At 41.9% G+C, this 17,267-nt stretch overlaps 1 protein-coding gene across 1 annotated transcript in view; it reads left to right on the forward strand.

Moving 5' to 3' along the window:
- Positions 1-5,681: 5,681 nt before the first annotated feature.
- Positions 5,682-17,267, forward strand: part of LOC132884670 (zinc finger protein 850-like) — a 107,419-nt gene continuing 95,833 nt past the window's right edge. The window contains exon 1 of the mRNA XM_060918506.1: positions 5,682-5,957. The gene's annotated coding sequence lies outside the window, so the exon portion shown is untranslated. The remainder of the gene's footprint in view (positions 5,958-17,267) is intronic.

Here is a 17,267-nt window from a genome sequence, read left to right on the forward strand (position 1 = left end):
CTGTCTCCCATTTAAAACATTTGGTGCATTATGAAGCGCAAAATATGACAAAGAAGACCCGAACTGTTGAGCAAATGAAATTGTATATCAGGCAAGAATGGGACAACATTTCTCTTTCAAAACTACAGCAATTGGTCTCTTCAGTTCCCAAACGTTTACAGAGTGTTGTTAAAAGTAGAGGTGATGCAACACAGTGGTAAACACGCCCCATCTCAACTTTTTTGAAATGTGTTGTTGACATCAAATTCAAAATGAGCAGATATTTAAAAAAAAAAAAACAATAAAATTTCTCAGTTTCAACATTTGATATGTTGTCTTTGTACTATTTTCAATTAAATCTAGGGTTTCCTTGACTTGCAAAGCATCATATTCTGTTTTTATCCCCTGCTGGCTGAAAAGCCCGAAGGGGGATTATGTCGTGGCGAAGTCCGTCCATCTGTCTGTCTGTCCGTCCCAGAAAGGGTTCTCACCTTCTGAAATCAACTCCTCTCTCAATTTTTGGAGGAATTTCATGAAACTTGGCAAAAGGTTTGTTATAGGACAGTAATACACACGTTGCAATTTTGTTTGCAATATATTGTAGCAGGGGATATTGTGCTCTCAGAGCACTCTTGTTTATTTACATTTTACACGGTGTCCCAAATTTATGGAATTGTGATTGTAAATTAATCACACACAGCTGATGGGGACAGATCTGGCAGGGCAGAAATTTTACAAACTGACTTGTGGCAAAGGTGGCATCCTATGACAGCGCCACATTTAAAATCACTGAGCTCTTCAGTATGACTCATTCTACTGCCAGTGTTTGTCATTGGGGATTGCATTCCTGTGTGCTTGATTTTATGCCCCTGTTCGCAATGACTGTGGCTGAAACTCCTGATTTCAATAATTAGGAAAGTTGTCCACGTACACTGAGCTCCATTAGAACTCTATCAAGCTTCAAACTTTTGTTTTCTAAGAACGTGCTGCCCAATTCACATGACAGCCCATCTGTTCTCATTGTAAGACATTGTCAAGTTTATTTGTATAGCGCTTTTAACAACAGACATTGTCGCAAAGCAGCTTTACAGAAAATTAAAGGCTTTAAACAGGAGCTAATTTTATCCCTAATTTATCCCCAGTGATCAAGCCTGTGGGGAACGTGGTGAGAAAAAACTCCCTCAGACGACATGAGAAGAAAACCGTGAGAGGACCCATCCTCATCTGACTGATAATAAATAGCATGATTATAAATAACTTGCTTCTATAACTGTGTCCTATAGAGTCACAAAGTATAACTGTGAAAACAGGAAAATCATTATAGTTTAACATGAAGTCTGTTTTGATGAAGATATAAACTGTTCACTCATGGAAACTTGAGTGAAAAATTGTTCATGACAACCGCAGTCCTAAAGTTATCAGTTCAATTGTAGTCCTCAGCCATTATAGCAAATCTGTAAGTGTCCAGAGTCATCTTCAAAGTGCGGCTTTTGACTGTCCATATGGGGCCGTCCTCCACAGGAGCAATGTGATGAGACTTCAGCCAGATGTAGGGCATCAGGATGGATCATGCAGGAACAGAAAGCATCACTGGTGTCTCGGGATCGACGTAACTCAACAGAGAGGGACAGACAGAGGGAAGAGACGAGGGTGGGGGACAGGTTGTTAGGTACGCCTAATGTCACCTAATGGTTAAGAACAGTCTACATTTTGCACTGAGTGCAAGCAAGGACTCCAGCAAGACTAGCTATGACAGCATAACTAAAAGGAGAGAGCCAGAAGGTAACACGGGCATGAGGGGCCCCGGGACATAAAGCAGCAGCCACTACACCGTCAACAAACTCGAGTGAGCAAGCGAGTGGGGACTGACAGCATCCCTACATCCCAGTTTACCAAAACACTCTGTCTGAGGATCCTCCAGATCTACACCTTTACCTCATAAACACCATTAACACAAGGCTTGACTAAACAGATCTGTTTTCAGCCGAGACTTAAACACTGAGACTGTGTCTGATTCCCGAACACTACTTGGAAGGCTGTTCCATAACTGTGGGGCTTTGTAAGAGAAGGCTCCGCCCCCTGATGTAGCCTTCACTATACGAGGTACCAGCAGATAGCCTGCACCTTTTGATCTAAGTAGGCGTGGCGGGTCATAGAAGACCAGAAGTTCACTCAGGTATTGTGGTGCGAGACCATTCAGTGCTTTAAAGGTCAATAGTAGTATTTTATAATCAATATGAAATTTGATTGGGAGCCAATGCAGTGTGGATAAGACAGGGGTGATGGGGTCATATTTTCTAGTTCTAGTAAGGACTCTTGCTGCTGCATTTTGAACTAACTGCAGCTTGTTTATGCTCCAACTGGAACATCCAGACAGTAAGGCATTACAATAATCCAACCTGGAGGGAACGAAAGCATCAGCTAGTTATTCTGCATCATCTTTCTTCTCTTAGCAATATTTCTGACATGAAAGAAAGCTATCTGGGTAATGTTATTGATATGAGTTTCAAAGGAAAGCCTGGAGTCAATGATCACACCGAGGTCTTTTACTGCTGCATGCAAAGAAACAGAAAGAAGAAGAAGCCTTTGTCACATGCACACTCAAGCACAGTGAAATTCATCCTCTGCATTTAACCCATCTGAAGTAGTGAACACACATGCACGCACAAGTGAGCAATGAGCACACACAGACACCCAGAGCAGTGGGCAGCTATAGGGAGCAGTTGGGGGTTAGGTGCCTCGCTCAAGGGCACTTCAGCCCACGGCCACCCCATGTTAACCTAACCACATGTCTTTGAACTGTGGAGGAAACCGGAGCACCTGAAGGAAACCCACGCAGACACAGGGAAAACATGCAAACTCCACACAGAAAGGTCCCCGTCAGCCGCTGGGCTCAAACTCAGAACCTTCTTGCTATGAGGCAACATTGCTCACCACTACACCACCGTGCTGCCATCCAGAGTTACTGTGGAATCAGAAAACCTACTTCTAGCTGCATGTTGTCCTAGTACAAGGGCTTCTGTCTTGTCACAATTAAGTAAAAGGAAGCTAATAAGCATCCAGTGTCTGTCCTTTACACATTCCTCAATTCTGTTAAGCTGATGTCTCTTATCTGGCTTTGCAGAAACAAACAACTGTGTCATCAGCATAACAGTGGAAACTAATACCATGCTTATGAATAATATCACCCAGAGGTAACATACATAAAGAAAAAAGCGGTGGGCCTAAGACAGAACCTTGTGGAACACCAAAATTTACCTCAGTATGTATAGAAAAATGGCGGCAAAAACGGTGGTGTAGTGGTTATCACTGTCACCTCACAGCAAGAAGATTCTGGGTTTGAGCCCCATGGCCGACGAGGGCCTTTCTGTGTGGAGTTTACACATTCTCCCCGTGTCTGCATGGGTTTCCTCCAGGTGTTCCTGTTTCCCCCACAGTCCAAAGACATGCAGGTTAGGCTAATTGGTGGCTCTAAATTGATCATCGGTGTGAGTGGTTGTTTGTCTCTATGTGTCAGCCCTGTGATGATCTGGCGACTTGTCCAGGGTGTACCCCGCCTCTTGCCCATAATCAGCTGGGATTGGTTCCAGCTTGCCCACAACTCTGCACAGGATAAGCGATTATGGATAATGGGTGGATGTATAGAAAAATCACAATTTGCATCAACAAACTGATCACAATTAGTTAAATAAGAGCTGAGCCAGGAGAGGGCCGTTCCCTTAACTCCCACATTTTCTAGTCTATCCAGAAGAATGGAATGATCAATGGTATCAAATGCTGCACTAAGGTCAAGCAACACAAGTAGCGAGACACAGCCCTGATCAGACGCCAACAGTAGGTCGTTTACTACTTTAACCAGAGCTGTCTCTGTGCTATGATGAGGTCTAAATCCTGACTGATACATTTCATGGATGTTATTCCTATGTAAATATGAGCATAACTGCTGTGCCACAGCTTTTTCAAGGATCTTGGAGATAAAGGGGAGGTTTGATATTGGCCGATAATTGGACAGCTGACAGGGATCAAGGTCAGGTTTTTTAATCAGGGGTTTGATAACTGCTAGTTTAAAGGATTTGGGTACATAGCCAATCGTAAGAGAAGACTTTATTATTTTTAGAAGAGGTTCAACCTGCATCTGTTTGAATAGTTGTGTAGGTAAGGGATCTAGTACACAAGTTGAAGATTTTGATGTGGAGATTAATGAAATTAGTTTGATTTCTCTAAGGAATGTAAAAAAATCTAATTGCTGATCTGATACAGTTATATTGTTAACTACAGGGTCACTTAAATTATCGGGCCTTAAATTAGTAAATTGAATTTTTTGTCAGAGATTTTCAATTTTGTCACTGAAAAAAATTCATGAAGTTGTTGCTACTACATACTGCATGTGTGCATGTGTCTATAGTGGACTTTTTTGCTTCAGTATTAATTTTGCTCAGTATTAAATAGGATTATTTTTGTTGTCCTCTATTAGCGTGGAGAGATTCATTGATCTAGCAGCACTAAGAGCTTTTCTGTACTTCAGAAGACTCTCCTTCCATGCTAACTGGAACACTACTGATTTTGTTTGACGCCATTTACGTTCTAATTTTTGAGTGGTCTGTTTTAAGGTGTGTATGAAATCGTTATACCAGGGTGCTAATTTTTTCTTTCTAATCATTTTTCTTTTAAGTGGAGTTACATTACCTAAAGTATGGCGGAACGTTGACTTGAAGCATTCAGTTGCCTGATCAAGTTCTGTGGGGTCTGATGGTGATCCAGTCAAAGTTGATAACTCTGGGAGATCATTTATAAAACTCTGTGCAGTAGTTGATGTGAATGTTTGGTTAATAAAGGAGTGTGGTGAGGTGCGTATATTATTGCTCAGACATATTTTGAATAAAATGAGATTATGATTTGAGATAACTTCAGACTGTGGAGGTGTGATTATATTTTCTATATTTAACCCAAATTATAGTATTAAATCGAGGGTGTGACCACCATTATGGGTCGGTCCTATGACGTTCTGATTAACCCCTACTGAATCTAAAATAGACACAAACACGGTTTTCAGAGGATCTTCTGGGTTATCGAAGTGAATATTAAAATGTCCACCAGCTAAGGCTGTAATTAAAGAAACAACTGCGTTTGAGATGAAATCTGCAAATTCAGAAATAAATTTAGAATATGGCCCCCAGGGGCCTGTAAATAATAAGTAACGGAATTGACTGGGAACACATTTTTTTGTGGCTACATGTCTTATATTCATATAAAGAGCGTCCCACGTATTAAATTTATAACCAGGTTTGTGTGTTACACCTAGATAATCATTATAAATAACCGCAACGCCTCCTCCTCTGCCAGTTAGACGAGGCTGGTGTATATAACTGTATCCAGGAGGACTCGCTTCATTTAATGCTATATATTCATTTGGCTTAATCCATGTTTCAGTTAAACAAAGCACATTAAACTCCTGATCAGTAATAATATCTGGTTCTGACCGGATCTGATCCAGTGCACTGATACCTTCCTGTTATCTGGGACTGTATTAGTGAAATAGTCATTATGTTGTGATGGTGACCAGAAGATCTACTGCCTGGGAAGAGACAGTCTGGTTCAGTATTTTATTTTACACTGTAAAATTTTTTCCAAGTGTGGTGATATTGTTGAATTTATTTGAGTTTAATTCCCCTTTCTGCCCTGCTGTGATGAGTGTGGAGCTCCAGTAGGGGTCGAGTTTAATTCCCCTTTCTGCCCTGCTGTGATGAGTGTGGAGCTCCAGTAGGGGTCGCTGTGGGCGTCTCGGTCGCGATCCGCCACACATTGAGAGAAATAGAAGAAGCCGTGCGGCAGTTTTGCTGATTGATGAGCTGAGCTCTCCGACTCTACTAATCATCTTTCCATTAAACTCTTTCTGACAGGGTTTTACCCCCACAGTTCCATCTGATCCGTTGTGGGGGATTTGAGGTGGTTAACTGCGTTCTGCTGGAAACATCAAGGTAAGTTCAACTCGGCTAACAGTGGCTCAGTCCCAAATGGGATTCTACTTCCTATGCTAGTGCACTACACAGGATATAAACTAGTGCCCTTTACACACTCTGTAGCGCACTACACAGGATATAAACTAGTGCCCTTTACACACTCTGTAGCGCACTACACAGGATATAAACTAGTGCCGTTTACACACTCTGTAGCGCACTACACAGGATATAAACTAGTGCCCTTTACACACTCTGTAGCGCACTACACAGGATATAAACTAGTGCCCTTTACACACTCTGTAGCGCACTACACAGGATATAAACTAGTGCCGTTTACACGCTCTGTAGCGCACTACACAGGATATAAACTAGTGCCGTTTACACACTCTGTAGCGCACTACACAGGATATAAACTAGTGCCCTTTACACACTCTGTAGCGCACTACACAGGATATAAACTAGTGCCCTTTACACACTCTGTAGCGCACTACACAGGATATAAACTAGTGCCCTTTACACACTCTGTAGCGCACTACACAGGATATAAACTAGTGCCCTTTACACACTCTGTAGCGCACTACACAGGATATAAACTAGTGCCCTTTACACACTCTGTAGCGCACTACACAGGATATAAACTAGTGCCCTTTACACACTCTGTAGCGCACTACACAGGATATAAACTAGTGCCCTTTACACACTCTGTAGCGCACTACACAGGATATAAACTAGTGCCCTTTACACGCTCTGTAGCGCACTACACAGGATATAAACTAGTGCCCTTTACACGCTCTGTAGCGCACTACACAGGATATAAACTAGTGCCCTTTACACACTCTGTAGCGCACTACACAGGATATAAACTAGTGCCGTTTACACACTCTGTAGCGCACTACACAGGATATAAACTAGTGCCCTTTACACACTCTGTAGCGCACTACACAGGATATAAACTAGTGCCCTTTACACACTCTGTAGCGCACTACACAGGATATAAACTAGTGCCCTTTACACACTCTGTAGCGCACTACACAGGATATAAACTAGTGCCCTTTACACACTCTGTAGCGCACTACACAGGATATAAACTAGTGCCCTTTACACACTCTGTAGCGCACTACACAGGATATAAACTAGTGCCCTTTACACACTCTGTAGCGCACTACACAGGATATAAACTAGTGCCCTTTACACACTCTGTAGCGCACTACACAGGATATAAACTAGTGCCCTTTACACACTCTGTAGCGCACTACACAGGATATAAACTAGTGCCCTTTACACACTCTGTAGCGCACTACACAGGATATAAACTAGTGCCCTTTACACACTCTGTAGCGCACTACACAGGATATAAACTAGTGCCCTTTACACACTCTGTAGCGCACTACACAGGATATAAACTAGTGCCCTTTACACGCTCTGTAGCGCACTACACAGGATATAAACTAGTGCCCTTTACACACTCTGTAGCGCACTACACAGGATATAAACTAGTGCCGTTTACACACTCTGTAGCGCACTACACAGGATATAAACTAGTGCCCTTTACACACTCTGTAGCGCACTACACAGGATATAAACTAGTGCCCTTTACACACTCTGTAGCGCACTACACAGGATATAAACTAGTGCCCTTTACACACTCTGTAGCGCACTACACAGGATATAAACTAGTGCCCTTTACACACTCTGTAGCGCACTACACAGGATATAAACTAGCGCCCTTTACACACTCTGTAGCGCACTACACAGGATATAAACTAGTGCCCTTTACACACTCTGTAGTGCACTACACAGGATATAAACTAGTGCCGTTTACACACTCTGTAGCGCACTACACAGGATATAAACTAGTGCCCTTTACACACTCTGTAGCGCACTACACAGGATATAAACTAGTGCCCTTTACACACTCTGTAGCGCACTACACAGGATATAAACTAGTGCCCTTTACACACTCTGTAGCGCACTACACAGGATATAAACTAGTGCCCTTTACACACTCTGTAGCGCACTACACAGGATATAAACTAGTGCCCTTTACACACTCTGTAGCGCACTACACAGGATATAAACTAGTGCCGTTTACACGCTCTGTAGCGCACTACACAGGATATAAACTAGTGCCGTTTACACGCTCTGTAGCGCACTACACGGGATATAAACTAGTGCCGTTTACACGCTCTGTAGCGCACTACACGGGATATAAACTAGTGCCCTTTACACGCTCTGTAGCGCACTACACAGGATATAAACTAGTGCCCTTTACACACTCTGTAGCGCACTACACAGGATATAAACTAGTGCCCTTTACACACTCTGTAGCGCACTACACAGGATATAAACTAGTGCCCTTTACACGCTCTGTAGCGCACTACACAGGATATAAACTAGTGCCGTTTACACACTCTGTAGCGCACTACACGGGATATAAACTAGTGCCCTTTACACACACTGTAGCGCACTACACGGGATATAAACTAGTGCCGTTTACACGCTCTGTAGCGCACTACACGGGATATAAACTAGTGCCGTTTACACGCTCTGTAGCGCACTACACGGGATATAAACTAGTGCCGTTTACACGCTCTGTAGCGCACTACACGGGATATAAACTAGTGCCGTTTACACGCTCTGTAGCGCACTACACGGGATATAAACTAGTGCCCTTTACACGCTCTGTAGCGCACTACACGGGATATAAACTAGTGCCGTTTACACGCTCTGTAGCGCACTACACGGGATATAAACTAGTGCCGTTTACACACACTGTAGCGCACTACACGGGATATAAACTAGTGCCGTTTACACGCTCTGTAGCGCACTACACGGGATATAAACTAGTGCCGTTTACACGCTCTGTAGCGCACTACACGGGATATAAACTAGTGCCGTTTACACGCTCTGTAGCGCACTACACGGGATATAAACTAGTGCCGTTTACACGCTCTGTAGCGCACTACACGGGATATAAACTAGTGCCCTTTACACGCTCTGTAGCGCACTACACGGGATGTAAACTAGTGCCGTTTACACACTCTGTAGCGCACTACACGGGATATAAACTAGTGCCGTTTACACGCTCTGTAGCGCACTACACGGGATATAAACTAGTGCCGTTTACACGCTCTGTAGCGCACTACACAGGATATAAACTAGTGCCGTTTACACACTCTGTAGCGCACTACACGGGATATAAACTAGTGCCGTTTACACGCTCTGTAGCGCACTACACGGGATATAAACTAGTGCCGTTTACACGCTCTGTAGCGCACTACACAGGATATAAACTAGTGCCGTTTACACACTCTGTAGCGCACTACACGGGATATAAACTAGTGCCGTTTACACGCTCTGTAGCGCACTACACGGGATATAAACTAGTGCCGTTTACACGCTCTGTAGCGCACTACACGGGATATAAACTAGTGCCGTTTACACGCTCTGTAGCGCACTACACGGGATATAAACTAGTGCCGTTTACACACTCTGTAGCGCACTACACAGGATATAAACTAGTGCCCTTTACACACTCTGTAGCGCACTACACAGGATATAAACTAGTGCCCTTTACACACTCTGTAGCGCACTACACAGGATATAAACTAGCGCCGTTTACACGCTCTGTAGCGCACTACACACAGTCAGGACTCCTTTGGAACGCAGCCCCTTAGAGTGAAATGTTAGTGTGTGCAGATATTTACTGATTAATGTGACTGATTATTAAATTGATGTTAATCATATTCGAATTTACTTTTTTGAAACTTTGACCAGCACTATGATTTGTTAATAGGCATTATTAGTCAGTAACATTGCTCGTCTTGCTTGTTAAACCTGATGTTCTGTACTTTAATCTGTGCAGTAAATGTAAAGTGTATGAAACTCCTGACATTGCAGTGGAGTTGGTTTGGTTTGGAGATTTATTTTTACTTCGCAAATCACATTATTGATCCTTTCAACCTTCTGTCATTGAGGTATAAATTTGTAGTTCAGTCACAGCTCGAGAGAAACATTAAAGCTCATAGGCAACGGTTTTAATTTTATGCACATTTGAAATTTTATGTTAAAAAACCCTCTGTAATTTTCTTCTGGTCCCAAGAAGTATTGTTAATAAGTAATAATTAAAATAAGTTAGCGCAGATCGCAGCGAATTTCTGTTCGGTGATTTTCGTGACCACTCGGCGCGTAACGTCATTCAAGACAAACAAACCGCTTGAGTTGAGTCCACTTCCATTTACTTACATTGCCGTTTGGCTTGAGTGCAGACGTGCGTTCAGGAATTTCCAAAGAAAACCCCCATGCCTTATTGCTGTGCAGTGAACTGTAACAACGGGACCCGTTCAGGAAGAAGCTTTTACCTTTTACTGAGAGAGGAGAAGAGGCGGAGTGAGAGGGTTGGCTTTTTCTGGAAGAGGAGACGAGGCGGAGAGAGTGGATTGGCTTTTTCCGGAAGAGGAGAAGAGGCGGAGAGAGTGGATTGTGCGCGTGAAACAAAATCAATCAGTCAAAGAAGAAACGGAGCAGCAACGCTCAAGCAAAAAGGAGAAGATTGGAGGTAAACATTTTTACTTTTGCTTGCAATTGACAAGTCAAGAATCCTGAGGGATCCTGTACAATCATTGTGGAAATGAGACAAAGGGATATTTCCTCGCTTAGAGTCGGCTATAAATAGTATAATGCCGCGGATGGCAGGCTAATGTGGCCTACCGGCGCACTGTCCAGTAATAGTTCCCTATATCCACTAGGGAGGCGGTTTAATTATTCTTCAAAAGGGCTCTTATTTAGTATTACGATGAAAGTAGGAATTTATCATAACTACCAGGATAAATCGTTTGGGCGCGAGTCTTGTTGAGGTCCGGGGTCGCCGTGATCAGAGTCGGCCGAGTCGCTGTCCGATTCCGAGGCCGCACGGTCAAACCAGTGAGCCACATTCACCGATTGCTTCACAACGGCCATAGGGTCATACAGATACAGTTTCACCTCTCGATATTTAATTTGGAGAGTTCCTACTTCAAAATCACTCTCAGACATTTTACACAACCTCTCACGACCAATGTCCGTACACGTGTGCTCGGTTCACAGGTAAACACAGAACTGCTCCCGGTCTGTTTGGCTTAAATGACGTCACGACGACGCCCCCTGGCGGTGAAAGTGTGCATAAGTGAGATGTAAAGAAACCTTCGGAAATTGGGCAAAACAGTATATTTTAACCGTTTTATTCAATTTCAGGGTGCAAATTAAACACTAAGAAGATTGAATTCACGTTTTGGTCGTTCTTCTAGACAATAAAGTTGATATTCTACATTTCACCTCCGACCGTTGCCTCTGACCTTTAACCCTAACCCTGCAGTTAAAGGCCACAAACAGGAACAAAGCTTTTCTTCCAACCTTTAAGTTCCTTAAAATCAGATGTTGAGTCCTGGACACCAGGACTGTATATGACTGTATATCAGGATAGATCTCGATGTTTCTCAGATGTTCTCACACAGTTCATCACCTCTGTGAAACGTGTGAAGAGTCATCCTGTACTAATCTCATGTTTGTCCAGGTAAAGGCCCCTGGCTTGGGGTTAGGAATGTATTTATGGGGTGGATCGTGTCCTACACTAACAGCTGCAGTGGTGTATTATTTTATTTATCTTTTTCAGAAAGGGTGGAATTTCCTCCGACTTGGTGCCGGTTAACCCTTACCAGAGATGCCCAATGCTAGTTTGAACACTATACGTAAAGACTCTTGTTAAAGTTTTCTGTTATTCGTGTTTGTCTAGTTCACTAAGCTGCTGTCAGATTTGTGGACGTTTGAGAAAAAAATCAGTCAAGAGCTTAAAAACGCTGTTACTCTGATTTCTTGATGCGAAAGGAAACTACACCAACATACAGAATCAAATTGTGTTTTTTTATCTCTTGTAAATATAGCCAAATCACATTCATGAGAATTATCTTACTATCTTTAAACTGGGTGAAACCCCACCGTGTCAGAGTTAAAATAAAAGTAATATTCCGTATAGATGAAAGTCTTCTGGATTTACCCGGAAATCCGGATATTTGATAAAACTCTTGAAAATCTCCAGTTTTCCGAATGGAGAAATTTTATTTTTAGGATTTTTCGCGTTCCTAGATGCGGCGTAATGCTTCACATCGTCCTTGTCTGGGCGCGGTCCTTAAATAGCCCAAACATAGTTCATTGATTTAAAGACGTGTTCTTTGTTAACGGCACGCGTGCCGGAGCTCGTTAGGCGCGCCTTCAGGTGCACGTGCTAAGGCGCGAAGGACTGACACCGTTCTGCACAACACAATCGCACTAGAAAGCGTGTTCAAGCTGCCAGTGTAGCTGCGGTCTTTATAGTTGCAAATTACAAGTATTTCCTCGTGTTAATAATTCGCCGTCTCAAAACAAGCAAAACTTTCCTCCTTCTTTTGACGTGAAGAGAGGTCAGCAATTTATCTAATTTTTTCCATCAAAGTTGCATTTTGTGGCTTCGAAGCAAAGTTTTAGCGCCATTTCTAGAACGCAGCATCAAGAAAACATGGAAGAAACAGCAATAATGGAAGAGCCGGTTTCTAAGCTGCCTAAAACTAGCAATGGGAATTATTTTTTGTTACAGAATGCACTCGGGCTGCCAGTCAGTGTGTGACTCTCTCTCTCACACACACACACACACACACACACACACACCCTACGCCCCTGATTTATATGAGAAATTTGGTTTTCATTGGTGTTTAAATTTACAGACAATACGAACTAATGTAAACAATCGGCTTCAACTCGCATAAATCTGAATTGGAAATGTTTAGTTCACTTTCGCTTCTGCAAACGCACAACTCTGCTAAAAGATTGATAAACGAGGCTCAACGTCCCCAACACTGAAACCTGAAAGCTTTAGAAACTCTAACAGACCTTTACTGTTTAACAGCACTGTTTTGGGATTTTGCTGAGTTTACCTTCAACTGTCTGATTTTTTTTTTTTTCAAACTAACGAACTGTGTAGCAGGAAAATCACCACATTTTCTAAATACACTCCTGAAAATTAGTCGTTAACAAGGGGAATTAAATGTGATATTTTTGACATGTTAATCATTAATGTATATGAAAGAAAAAGGCTTAAAAGTTATAACTTGTTTTAGTGAAAATAAGAACTAAAATGCACTAGAATGCAGGGTTTTGCGTGTTATGTTATTAAAATATTTTTCGGGAGACGTTAATCCCCCCCCCCAGTTTGACTTTCAAAAGTTCAGGATCTTTTTTTTTTTCTTTGCTCCACTTTCATCTCTAATTCAGTTAATTCTGGATTTTTCCCAAACGTATCACAAAACAGCTGTGACCTTGAGCAGGTTTATTTGGTGGATATGGTTGATTGTATCTGACACTAGCTAGTGTGAAATTTAAAAAAAAATTACATCAGTGTTGTTTTAGCTTGTCATGGTGGAAGGTTTGCAGGTATAAATGAGAAACCCGCAGAGATTTTAAAATGCTGTATCTTTTGCAATCACAAAAACTACAGTGGTAACTGGTAGCGTAAGGATTCAGACAACTCGTAATTCGATTCATGATATTGGGTTTATGATAAAATTTTCCCATGATATTTTTGAAAAATAATTAAATGAAAATTTTATTACCATAAAAGGTAACACTTATTTTAGAATAGAATGCCTTTGTCACTGCACAAATGTACAACGAAATTTAGTTCATCATCGGAGAGCAAAGCCGTTGCGTACGTGCACGCCGCCACTCTGGGGCACTTCAGCCTGAGGCCGTCCCATGTTAACCTAACCTGCATGTTTTTGAACTGTGGGGGAAACCGGAGCACCCAGAGGAAACCCACACAGACACGGGGAGAACATGCAACCTCCACACAGAAAGGCCCCCATTGACCGCGGGGCTCGAACCCAGAACCTTCTTGCTGTGAGGAGACAGTGCTAACTACTTACACCACCGTGCCGCCTATTGTATATCAACTTTAGTATTCCTTTGGTTAAATTAAAAAAAATTTAATTTTCTTAATGACCAACAATAATTTATCCACATTTGTAAAGGTTGGAGTCCAATGTAATAGGGTATCTATTTGTACACAATCACACAGCAGCGCTTTCACATTTGAGATCTGTTTTTGTGTCTTTACAGAATTAGAGCTGTGTTACTTCCACTTACAGTGAAGTCACTGTATTTCTGCTATTGTGTCCTCTGCTGTCTAAACAACTTAACTGCAGCGAGGAAAACTAAAGAGATGGCACAGTCTGATGATAATCATTCATTTTTTTATCTCATCTATTCAAATCATCATAAATTTGTATTGTGATTTTATTGTTGCATGATATAATTCATGGTTTTCCCCAAAGCGTTTTAGCGTGTCGGGCCCGATCCGCTTGCTCTGCCTGCCGATACGCTTAGTTGCTTTAGTTAAAATCTGATACGCTTAGATTTATACCGATACGTTAAATTTCCTACCCACAAGTAACTCGATACACAGGAGAGCAAATAACAGATCCATTTACACACTGATTGATATTTGTGTTAAACAAGCGCTCTTTTTTTTCCAACGTTTGTGTTGATTCTGTCAAAGTAATATGTCCGCGTGGTATGATGTAAACAAACTGTAATCTGTTGGCTACGTCAAGATCACGTGTTCAAACCGTCCAATAAAAATATCGAAAGAAAACGTCAAACATCCCGGAAGTTTCCGATTCATTATAAGCGATCTCATTGGCTGCCGATGTTGTCCCCCACCAGACGGACAAAGCCGACTGATTTTAATCACAAAAGTTTGACCTCGTCTTTTATCATTATGGCTTCGATCAAAGATTGGTTGATTAAACGTCAACAAACCCACGTGAGTGATGGCGCACAAAACCAGACCACTGTCACAACAATGAAAACATCGTCAATTTTGATCATAGCGACTGACTCAAAAAGCGCTCGGACAATTTGATCCACATCAGCATGGATGACGGCGAGACGGACTATGAGAGCGTTCCCCAACACTGGGCCAAGCAAACGCCAAGGAGAATTAATCCGCTTTAAAAGAGTAGAAAACTTAATTCATTAGTTTGGGTTTGCAGAAAGATTATGTACTTATAAACACTCTCACCAAGTGAAGTTGTCCAAATGTGTCAAATAATAATCATAAGCAGTTTTGGCAGTGTGATGTCACTGGGATCCATTTAACAAAAGGCGGCTCCGGATTATTCTTTTGTTAAAGGCTCACAGTGACGTCACACTGCCAAATACGCTCATTGTTATTATTCGAAATTATACTGCATTTGACACTTATTAACAAATTCCCTTCATGAATGTGTTTATAAATACATAATCTTTCTGCAAACTTAAATATATGAATTAAGTTTTCTTTTCCTTTTAAATATGTTTTAATCTTAATCTAGTCCATTTAATAAAGTGCCAAAATTTAAACTTTATAATATGCAGCTGCCTGACTTTTCTTTTCAGTGCATCTTAGTTCTACATATATTACGGTAATTGCATCAGAAACATTCTAAATCATTACAGTTACAGTAATACAGCAACTTATTTTAAGGTGGCAGGTCTTCGGTTCAGATCCCTTTGTGATCAACAGGAGGTCATGATGATCAATTCTCTTCATTGGGTTGCATAAGACGGAGCAAACCGCTGGTCATATTTTCATGCACATTTTTTTTACAACACGACTTGATCAGAGATAATTAAGGGATCCCGTAGATTTTCAGTCGATCGCAGACCTCAGTAATCGATAACAAAACAGTTTAACCTGCATGTTGAACTTTTAAGGTGAAATTTCAAATGTGTTTACATTAATACTGTTTAGGTCAGAAATCATTGAAACGCTGGTAAACTCTATCCTATAATCATGGATCTACAACCTCTCAGAGACCCTGAAAATGCACCTGAGAGCATCGATTTTCAAAAAACTTTCTGGGGAGCATGCCCCCGCACCCCCCTAGTTTCACTTTGTGCCTTCAGCGCTCGCTTTTGCGGCGTTGGCGCTCAATTGTCAGTGTATTATCATGCCAGAATTTAGGACTTTAATTTTTTCTGGGGAGAAAACTGTAATTGTGTGCCTAATACAGGCCTAGAAATTCATATGTTTTTTTCACCAGCCATCCAGACTAGTTCCCTTCCAAAGTAACTCGCCAAACAGAAAATCAACTCGCCAAAATGTGTTCATGTATGAATTTTACTTCTGTCAAAAATAACAAAAGAGAGTCGTTCCCATTGTTCATGACTAATGTGCATTTATTTCAAGACCCGAGTATTTTGATCCTGTTGTTAAATACATAAATGAGAACAACACAGAGCACCATAATATAATATCAACAAATAATAATATATTGGAAAACTTGGCAACTTGGTGTACGAGTATTGAAAACAAATATACTGACTATCATGACTATAGCACCCAAAATATGCCCAACATGCTTTCTGTACTTAACCATTTATGAGAGAGAAAGCATTCGGAGCTTCATATTGACCAGGAATCAACTTGAAAAAAATTAATTATTCCATAAAAATCGTATCCAGCCAAGGCCGACCCTGCTCCCACGCTTGCTTATAAGTCCTTTGTCGTTTCTCCTTCTCGTACGCTTTATCGACGGCCTTTTTCTCCTCTTCAGACCGAGGTCACTTTGTCCCCGTCTCTGGCGGTTTCTGTACACCTTTCAGAAAATTCCACATCGCAACGTAGCTTTGGCAGATGTAGACATAAAGAACAATAAAAACACGTGTTTAAATGGGTGATAATGTGGCCACATCTATTGAATTTGATAACGTGATGTGGCAGCGGGGGCGTGGCCAAGCGGCGGTCTGTGAATGGAGGGCGGAGTCAGGGATGGTAAGTGGTGGAATCATTGCACCTGATGGGGATTAACCTGCGTTTGTGTGTCTTCCCCAGTGACCGCGCCCTTTAAAAGGAGAGGAGAGCAGAGAAAGGGAGCTCTCTCTCCCCAACCAGAACACGTGTGTGTGTGTGTGTGTGTGTGTGTGTGTGTGTGTGCACGCGTGCGCGGCTGGGAAGTGATAAAAGGCTGAACAGCTAGCAATAAATCGTTCATTGAGAGCTCAGTTCTGGCCTGCCGTGCTTCTGTGCTCCACCCACCTGGTCCAATACTACACGTGATTACCGCGCTATTCAACGAGATGCGTTATATGCATGCGCAGTAGTGAAAAACCGACAGCCTCGTACACGATGTGATTCGGAATTCTTCGGTATTTTCCGTCCTGCCGATAAACACATCGATTAACACAGACACGGCACACACTTAATATGTGGCGGCTTTAGTTGACAGTGTGTCTGAATCTTCGCTTCATATATATTTTTTATTTTCAACTAGCCAGCCG

This window comes from Neoarius graeffei, chromosome 4 (assembly GCF_027579695.1).
Source record: "Neoarius graeffei isolate fNeoGra1 chromosome 4, fNeoGra1.pri, whole genome shotgun sequence".
In the NCBI taxonomy this organism is placed as follows: Eukaryota; Metazoa; Chordata; class Actinopteri; order Siluriformes; family Ariidae; genus Neoarius; species Neoarius graeffei.